Genomic DNA, 8,846 nt, shown 5'->3' on the forward strand with positions numbered 1-8,846 from the left:
ATCGCGTCCCATATTAGTTCAATACGGGACGCAACATTTTTTTCTCAAATAAAGGACAATTCCGTATTTTACGGGACGGGTGGCAACCCTACTTGCACCATCTACGAGAAGCCTGATGAGGTCAGTAATGATCAAAGAATGTGAGATAAAGCTCTCCGCTTTGATAAATCCTGATCTTTCTCATGTTGTCGAACAGTCATTTTATGGCTAACCTGAAGGTTTGGACACGCTGGAGGGTTAAAGATCAAATCCTGGCTTTATCAGATGGTTCTGGAGAGGGAAAAAAATGAGTCATGATTCAAGGAAGAGCCACTGATGATATATTGCTGACTAAACATAGTTAAACTGCCCTTTTCTTTATTCTGTGATTAATAAATGTTCCACCCATCCATAAAAGGATTTTGGACTGTGGGAATAAACCCACACAAGTGTCCAGCGCATGCAAACATGGGAGACAGCAGATCTAACCACTCGGTTTTTTTTAATTATTATTGTTTCCTTAAGAGTAAATCTTGCTCTATTGTGACTTTGTCATGGTGTTCAGTTTGTGGGCATGTACAACTAGGGTTGCCACCTTTCAGAAATAGAAATAAGGGACGCCCTGATTTCAGCAGCGCAGGAGCCAAAAAAAAAGCCCTAAAACTTCTAAACTGAATAAAAATGTGTTTATTTTATATGAAAAACAAAATGCTTTGATTTAAAGTTTAAAGTGCTTTAATAGCATTGAACTTTCATCATGACTGTAGAGACAGACAACCATATAGCAACTGAAATAGCCTCCTATGCTACGTATGTCCACATCAGCCCAGATGTAATATAGCCTACAGGTGAAGAATATGGTGTAAAAGTTAATTTATTTCAATAATTCAACTAGAATATGGTGTAAAAGTTAATTTATTTCAATAATTCAACTAGAATATGGTGTAAAAGTTCATTTATTTCAATAATTCAACTAGAATATGGTGTAAAAGTTCATTTATTTCAATAATTCAACTAGAATATGGTGTAAAAGTTCATTTATTTCAATAATTCAACTAGAATATGGTGTAAAAGTTCATTTATTTCAATAATTCAACTAGAATATGGTGTAAAAGTTCATTTATTTCAATAATTCAACTAGAATATGGTGTAAAAGTTCATTTATTTCAATAATTCAACTAGAATATGGTGTAAAAGTTAATTTATTTCAATAATTCAACTAGAATATGGTGTAAAAGTTAATTTATTTCAATAATTCAACTAGAATATGGTGTAAAAGTTAATTTATTTCAATAATTCAACTAGAATATGGTGTAAAAGTTAATTTATTTCAATAATTCAACTAGAATATGGTGTAAAAGTTAATTTATTTCAATAATTCAACTAGAATATGGTGTAAAAGTTCATTTATTTCCATAATTCAACTAGAATATGGTGTAAAAGTTCATTTATTTCAATAATTCAACTAGAATATGGTGTAAAAGTTAATTTCAATAATTCAACTAGAATATGGTGTAAAAGTTAATTTATTTCAATAATTCAACTAGAATATGGTGTAAAAGTTAATTTATTTCGATAATTCAACTAGAATATGGTGTAAAAGTGAACTTATTTCAAAAATTCAACTAGAATATGGTGTAAAAGTTAATTTATTTCAAAAATTCAACTAGAATATGGTGTAAAAATTAATGAAAATACGGGACAAATCGCGTCCCATATTAGTTCAATACGGGACGCAACATTTTTTTCTCAAATAAAGGACAATTCCGTATTTTACGGGACGGGTGGCAACCCTATGTACAACATTTGACGGTGTAACTTGCAGTACGAGTAAAAAGCTCTTCAGGAAGTTTAAGTAGCATGACATTTATGTTCTTTACCACCAGCTCTGGACTACAAATTGAGTTTACAGCTCTGTCTGGCCTTGAGGAGAGAGTTGATAAAACTAAAGTCATTTTCCAACAACTGAGAAAAGTATCTGGCTTTTAGGCGGCTGGAGTGATAGCTTAACTTAGTTCTTTAACTTTGTTGAGTGTTTGTTGCCGGGCTTCTGGCCCAGAGGGAGTTAATTACAGTCATTTCAGATGAAAACAGCCAATTCTCTCAGAAACCAGCACCAACAGTCTGATTTCTGTGTTGAAATTAACCCGGACGTGACAAAAACTGCAGTTTTTCGATTCACCACTTGAGGCTGGATCCAAATGTGAGTCAATCAATATCCAAATTAAATGAAAATAGACAAACTAGTTCCAAAAAAAGGATGTTGGTCTCAATAGCTGGATTTAACACCATGGCAGCTGTCAGACTGGTGAGTCTTTTTTATGCCATACCAGGTGAATTTTTATGAAACCGTATATATAATATGGGGCGTACACTTTTGATTGGATGTCAGCTTAACCAACCAGTGGCTAACCTTCGTCACGTCTTCATCAGTCATCGTCACGCAACAAAGCTCACCTAAGCTCAGTTTCTGAAGCAGTCGTAGCCTGTGCTAACCCAGCACTGGCTAAATGTGCCGATCCTTTTCGATTTCGGCACCAAAATGGTGTCTAAAACGTCCAGATGCTCCACAACCCTTCCAGGGGGGATTATGTAAAGGAGCTGGTGGTTTGTCCGGTAATTTTACCGTCTGCTCGGAAACTGCTCTGAGATTAAACAGTCAGTACGTTCACATGCAGCGATTCAACCTGGTTGCAGATCGGTTTGAGACTTTAAACCGACTTTAAAACTGCATGTGAACACCTCAACCTGGTCAAGTCAACCTGGTCAAGCCGGATTCATCAACCAGTTTGGAGCACCTAGATAAGCCAGTCGCAACCAGGTTGTTAACGCCATGTGTACGGGGACATAGATATTACAGTCATCCGTCGCTCACACGCCGCTGCAGCCTTAAGTCTGATTTATGGTTCTGCGTTAACCAACGCAGAGATTATGCCGTAGGTTATGCGGCGACGCACACGTACGGTGCGCTTTGCCGCGTACGTTACGGCGTAGGCTCTGCGTCGATTTAACGCGGAACCATAAATCAGGCTTCACTTTGAACGGCCGGTTCACACCGCCCGTTCAAAGTGAAGCCGGCTGGAAAAGTCTCTTTAGGCAGTCTTTCTTTTCAAAGTCACCATAGTTTCTGTCCATCAGCGTGGCAACTAAGCACAACAGTGAACGATGACTTCTACTCTGGTGCAGTTATCGTGTTCAAGTTATTGCTACAAAATAAACAGGACTTATGCATTTACAGTCAGAGCGATGCAGTGTGGTTTTTAATTATATTTTACTCTGGGGTGTCGTGAGATTTTATTCACTTTTATAAGGTGTCATGACTGAAAAAAGGTTGAGAAAGGCTGTTTTAGACAGATTATTAATAGGAAAGCAGTTAGAATGCACTTTTTCCTTTCCTTGTTGTTAAGCGGAGGTCAACCGGAAGTGGCTCTTTGTTGAAATGGTTACCATGGTTACCTTGGGTACAGCGCCACCTAGCGTCACGGGGTCAGCCATGCTCTGGTTACAGTGGCTTATTCAATCTGATTCAGTCTGATCTCAGAACAGCATGTGTAATCAGACAAGTGATCCAATCTTCTGCATGTCATTATCTGATCAGATCTGCAACCATGTTGAATCGCTGCATGTGAACGTACTCAGTAATGGTGCGCTAAATCTGATCTGTTTTATTTTTACCACTAGATAGATACAACCAATGGAAATATATTTAAAAACTTTGCAGCACTGTCCGACTTGTGAAGCTAGTTAATAAATAACACTTAAAAAATCTGACATTTTTTACTGACCTACAAGATAAATGAGTAAAGACGCGGTAAAAACAAAACAAAACAAAAACTTGTCCGGGCTAACAGATTGCAGACACACCTGTGTTTGTGGCCGCAGGTTAAGACCTTCACATGACACGGAGGGATTTGATTAACTATGAGCTTTGAAAGGAGATAAGGGAATCTTTAAAGTAGTGTTTTTGTCAAGTAGAAAAGTTATTAACTGTAAAACAACTGTTCAGCGTGCTATATTTATAGGCTTAAGAAGCAGGATCAGTCTAGACCTTTGGTTTGTCGTCTTATATTTAGACAAAGCATGAGTCATTCCCTACAATGAATCGCTGTCATGGCCATGAGAGAACGCCTGATTATTCCCTTTGAGGTGTGAAAGGAAACAAATCTCAGAGGCTTTGCGTCTTTTCAAACGAAGGGCCAGCTCTGTTTGAAAAGACACCAAGAGCCTCTGTTGGTGAAGTGGGCCTGAGTTTCTGCTGCGCTCTTCAGATTGCACGATTTGTCATGTGCCTAATCTGGAAGTCATCAGGCCCTGTGTTTGGTTTGAGCTTAGCTTGTGGTGGAGGAAGGGAGCCACAGGGTTGTGCCAGCAGCTTCTCTGCAGTCCACATGAAGGGAGCAACATCTGCACAGGGACTCATCTTTATGTGTGCTCTTGCGTACATGTACGTTTGAGGGCCTTTAATATGTGATGGAGTAAACCGGTGAAAGTAGGAGAAAATCTGTTTTCTATCTTGCAAGAATATCTGAAAATAGCCTGGAAAGATGTCAAGGTACCCCTAAAATGATCATAAGTCATTGCATTATGGTCATGCTTCAAAATGTCTTTTTTTTGGGGGGGGGGGGGGGGCTATGGACAATGGACTCTCAAGACTATAAAGGCTTCCTGGAGCAAAACATCCTGTCCAGCGTCAGGAGTCTCAGTGTCAGTCATAAGCTAGCAGGATAAAGACCACAGACTGCATACAGGACCTTTCTGTGTCGCTGTCCTTGGGTTTCTGGGGAGCGGTTTGTCCGAGCTCTGGTTGTCAACACTTTGGCAGAAGCTAAGTCTATACCCCATCAAATGTGGAACAAATGAGCTTGGCATTTGGTTGAACCAAACGGCCAGCTCTCCAACTTGTGGGTTGTATCTATCCATGAAGCGTAAAACAGAAACTTGGTCTGGCTCCAAATGTGAGTCAGTCTCCACAAACTCCCATGTTGAAATGTCCAAATCTGCAGCAGAAATACACAAATTTACAGTCTTAAAAACCGGTTTTTGGTCTCCACAGTTAGATTTCACATCCATGACAACTGCATCAATAAAGTCTTTTGTACTACATCAGATAAAATTATGTAGAGCAACAGATTTATGTTAGAAAAGAGGGGCCACCTCTTGATTGAAGGCTGAATTAGCAACGGCTAACTGTCATTTGCATGATATTGCTGTCAATAAAGCAGTAAATAACAATCTAACAGCGCATAGTCATTTCACAATTTAAGGAGAACTATTTAAATTGTTTTGTTAATTTTATTGACAGACCACTGTGGGTCGATCTGGAAGGGTCCAAGGATAGGGTTGCCACCTTTCAGAAATAGAAATAAGGGACGCCCTGATTTCAGCAGCGCAGGAGCCAAAAAAAAGCCCCTAAACTTCTAAACTGAATAAAAATGTGTTTATTTTATATGAAAAAACAAAATGCTTTGATTTAAAGTTTAAAGTGCTTTAATAGCATTGAACTTGCATGACTGTACAGACAGCCAACCATACTAGCAACTGAAATATCCTCCTATGCTACGTATGTCCACATCAGCCCAGATGTATAATATAGGTGAAGAATATGGTGTAAAAGTTAATTTATTTCAATAATTCAACTAGAATATGGTGTAAAGGTTAATTTATTTCAATAATTCAACTACAAATATGGTGTAAAGGTTAATTTATTTCAATAATTCAACTAGAATATGGTGTAAAAGTTACTTATTTCAATAATTCAACTAGAATTTGGTGTAAAGGTTAATTTATTTCAATAATTCAACTAGAATATGGTGTAAAAGTTAATTTATTTCAATAATTCAACTAGAATATGGTGTAAAGGTTAATTTATTTCAATAATTCAACTAGAATATGGTGTAAAAGGTTAATTTATTTCAATAATTCAACCAGAATATGGTGTAAAAGTTACTTATTTCAATAATTCAACTAGAATTTGGTGTAAAGGTTAATTTATTTCAATAATTCAACTAGAATATGGTGTAAAAGTTAATAAAAATACGGTACAAATCGCGTCCCGTATTAGTTCAATACGGGACGCAACATTTTTTTCTCAAATAAAGGACAATTCCGTATTTTACGGGACGGGTGGCAACCCTATCCAAGGACGAATCCTAGCTCGGTTCAGACACGGCGGATCAACTGAGGACCTTTCCAAGCCGAAGTCCGCTGGGACCTCCAGTCCCCTGTTGTCCGTCATTGCTCGTTCAGCCAGTCCAGGGTGCAGGAGCTGCAGGAGCTGCAGGAGCTGCAGGAGCTGCAGGAGCTGCAGGAGGTGCAGGAGGTGCAGGAGCTGCAGGATGGCCCCTGAATATTTCATTTGTGAAATTAGAACCAACCGCAGGAGTGCATCTGTGTTTCCACAGCTCTGACAACCTGACCCTTACCCAGACTAATCCAAGATCCGGGGTAAATTTGGGAACATAGGGATGACCTCATGAACCACTATATTTAGCAAACACAAACTAGCTATTTTAGCGTGGCTTAGGACAACTTATGATCAATATTCCTTGAATTCATTTTGATCAAAGCCACTTCTGAAATGAAAATGGATGAAAGAATTTGATCTGAATGAAGTTACGGTACCATTGTTTACCACCACGTGTTAGCATTAGCTAACCTAAGCTAAAATGGGGAGATCTGATCACCTTCACTTGCAGACCTTTGTGGGCCAGCGTAAAGCTGACAGTGGCTATCTGTTACCAGCACAGCAAATCACATTATCGTTAAAATAAGCAGGATTTTCCTCTGTTAGCTCTCTATTTACGGCTTGATCGACATTTCTGAGATTTCATGAATATCTGGGGAAAGATGTATAAAAATAAGACACCATTTAAAGCCGAGGCAGCTCCAACAGTTTACCCGGGAAGACGAATACCTGCTGGCCCTGTATAATACCATCCATCCATCCATCCATTTTCCGCCGCTTATCCGTTCCCGGGTCGCGGGGGCAGCAGCCTCAGCAGAGATGCCCAGACTTCCTTCACCCCAGACACTTCCTCCAGCTCTTCCGGGGGGAGTCCGAGGCGTTCCCAGGCCAGCCGAGAGGCATAGTCTCTCCAGCGTGTCCTGGGTCTTCCCCGAGGTCTCCTCCTGGTGGGACATGCCTGGAACACCTCCCTAGGGAGGCCTCAATGTGGAGGAGCAGCGGCTCGACTCCGAGCTCCTCCCGGGTGACCGAACTCCTCACCCTATCTCTAAGGGAGCGTCCAGCCACCCTGCGGAGGAAACTCATCTCGGCCGCTTGTATCCGCGATCTTGTCCTTTCGGTCACTACCCAAAGTTCATGACCATAGGTGAGGGTAAGTGCGTAGATTGACCGGTAAATCGAGAGCTTCGCCTTTCGACTCAGCTCCCTCTTTACCACGACGGTCCAGTACATCGACCGCATTACTGCGGACGCTGCACCGATCCGTCTGTCAATCTCACGCTCCATTGTTCCCTCACTCGTGAACAAGTCCCCGAGATACTTGAACTCCTCCACCTGAGGCAGGACTTCTCCACCCACCCGGAGAAGGCACGCCACCCTTTCCCGGTGGAGAACCATGGCCTCGGTCTTGGAGGTGCTGATTCTCATCCCTGCCGTGTCGCACTCGGCCTCAAACCGCCCTAGCACATGCTGAAGGTCCCGGTCCGATGAAGCCAACAGGACAACATCATCCGCAAAAAGCAGAGATGAAATCCTGTGGTTCCCAAACCGGATCCCCTCCGGCCCCTGGCTGCGCCTAGAAATCCTGTCCATAAAAATGATGAACAGAACCGGTGACAAAGGGCAGTCCTGCCGGAGTCCAACATGCACCGGGAACCAGTCTGACTTACTGCCAGCGATGCGAACGAAACTCCTGCTCCGATCATACGGAGACCGGACAGCCCTTAATAGAGGGCCCCGGACTCCATACTCACTGAGCGCCCTATATAATACCATCTATAATATGATATACTGTACAGAGTAATGTAGCAAATGCTGTTGTAAAGCAATGTAACTAAACCTAGTCAAGTGCACCAACATTTGTGTCCATGACATTTTCATTTGCTTTGTTATGTAAAGTATTCAATTGAATCAAAGCGAAGTCTGCTTTGTATTAAAAATTGAATAAATAAAGATGGATACCATTAACTTTAATCAGTTTAAAGTTATTTTAGTGATAGCCGTGGGTTATGCATGTTTTGTGTAGAAGGATAATGACAAAATTGTCCATATCTGTAATTACACTCAGGTTTAAAGCCCTGGAATGAGGATTAGGTTTGCTCAGAAGAGGAAGACTGGAAATACGTGCTTGTTAAAACGCTAAAAATAAGCTTGTTGAGAAGATTCTCAGATCCTTGCTATCAAAACACCAACGAGTAAAGTAGCACTTATATTCCCACCAACTGCTGAAAACAAGGTGGACGACCGAGGGGACAACACTGGAGAAGGCTCGCTTCTGTTCTGGAGCTTGTCTTGAATCTGTGCAAAAAACTCAATACCATTAAGAGTTTCTGGAGACAAACATGTCAGAGAGCTTGGTCATGGGTCTTCATGGGAAAATCAAAAGGTTGTGCAGTCAAATATTAAGAGTTTTATCATTTGTAAATGATTACGTTTGTCAGGCTCAAGTTATGTCAGTGACTATTGTGGCACTTTCTCTCTTTAACGGGACGATATGGACAAACGCGTCCCTGCATGTACACGGTTGAGACTTCGGTGGAGGGAATAAAATAAAGCCATCGCTAAAAGGCAAAAACTGGGGAAAAACTGTTAGAAAACAAAAGCATGACACCATGTTCTTTCTGAAGCTGGAAAAGATTAAATATTCACTGAAGGGTAGTTGCAACAAATTTTATAATAAGTG

The sequence above is a fragment of the Cololabis saira genome, chromosome 11 (genome assembly GCF_033807715.1).
Source record: "Cololabis saira isolate AMF1-May2022 chromosome 11, fColSai1.1, whole genome shotgun sequence".
Lineage (NCBI taxonomy): Eukaryota > Metazoa > Chordata > Actinopteri > Beloniformes > Belonidae > Cololabis > Cololabis saira.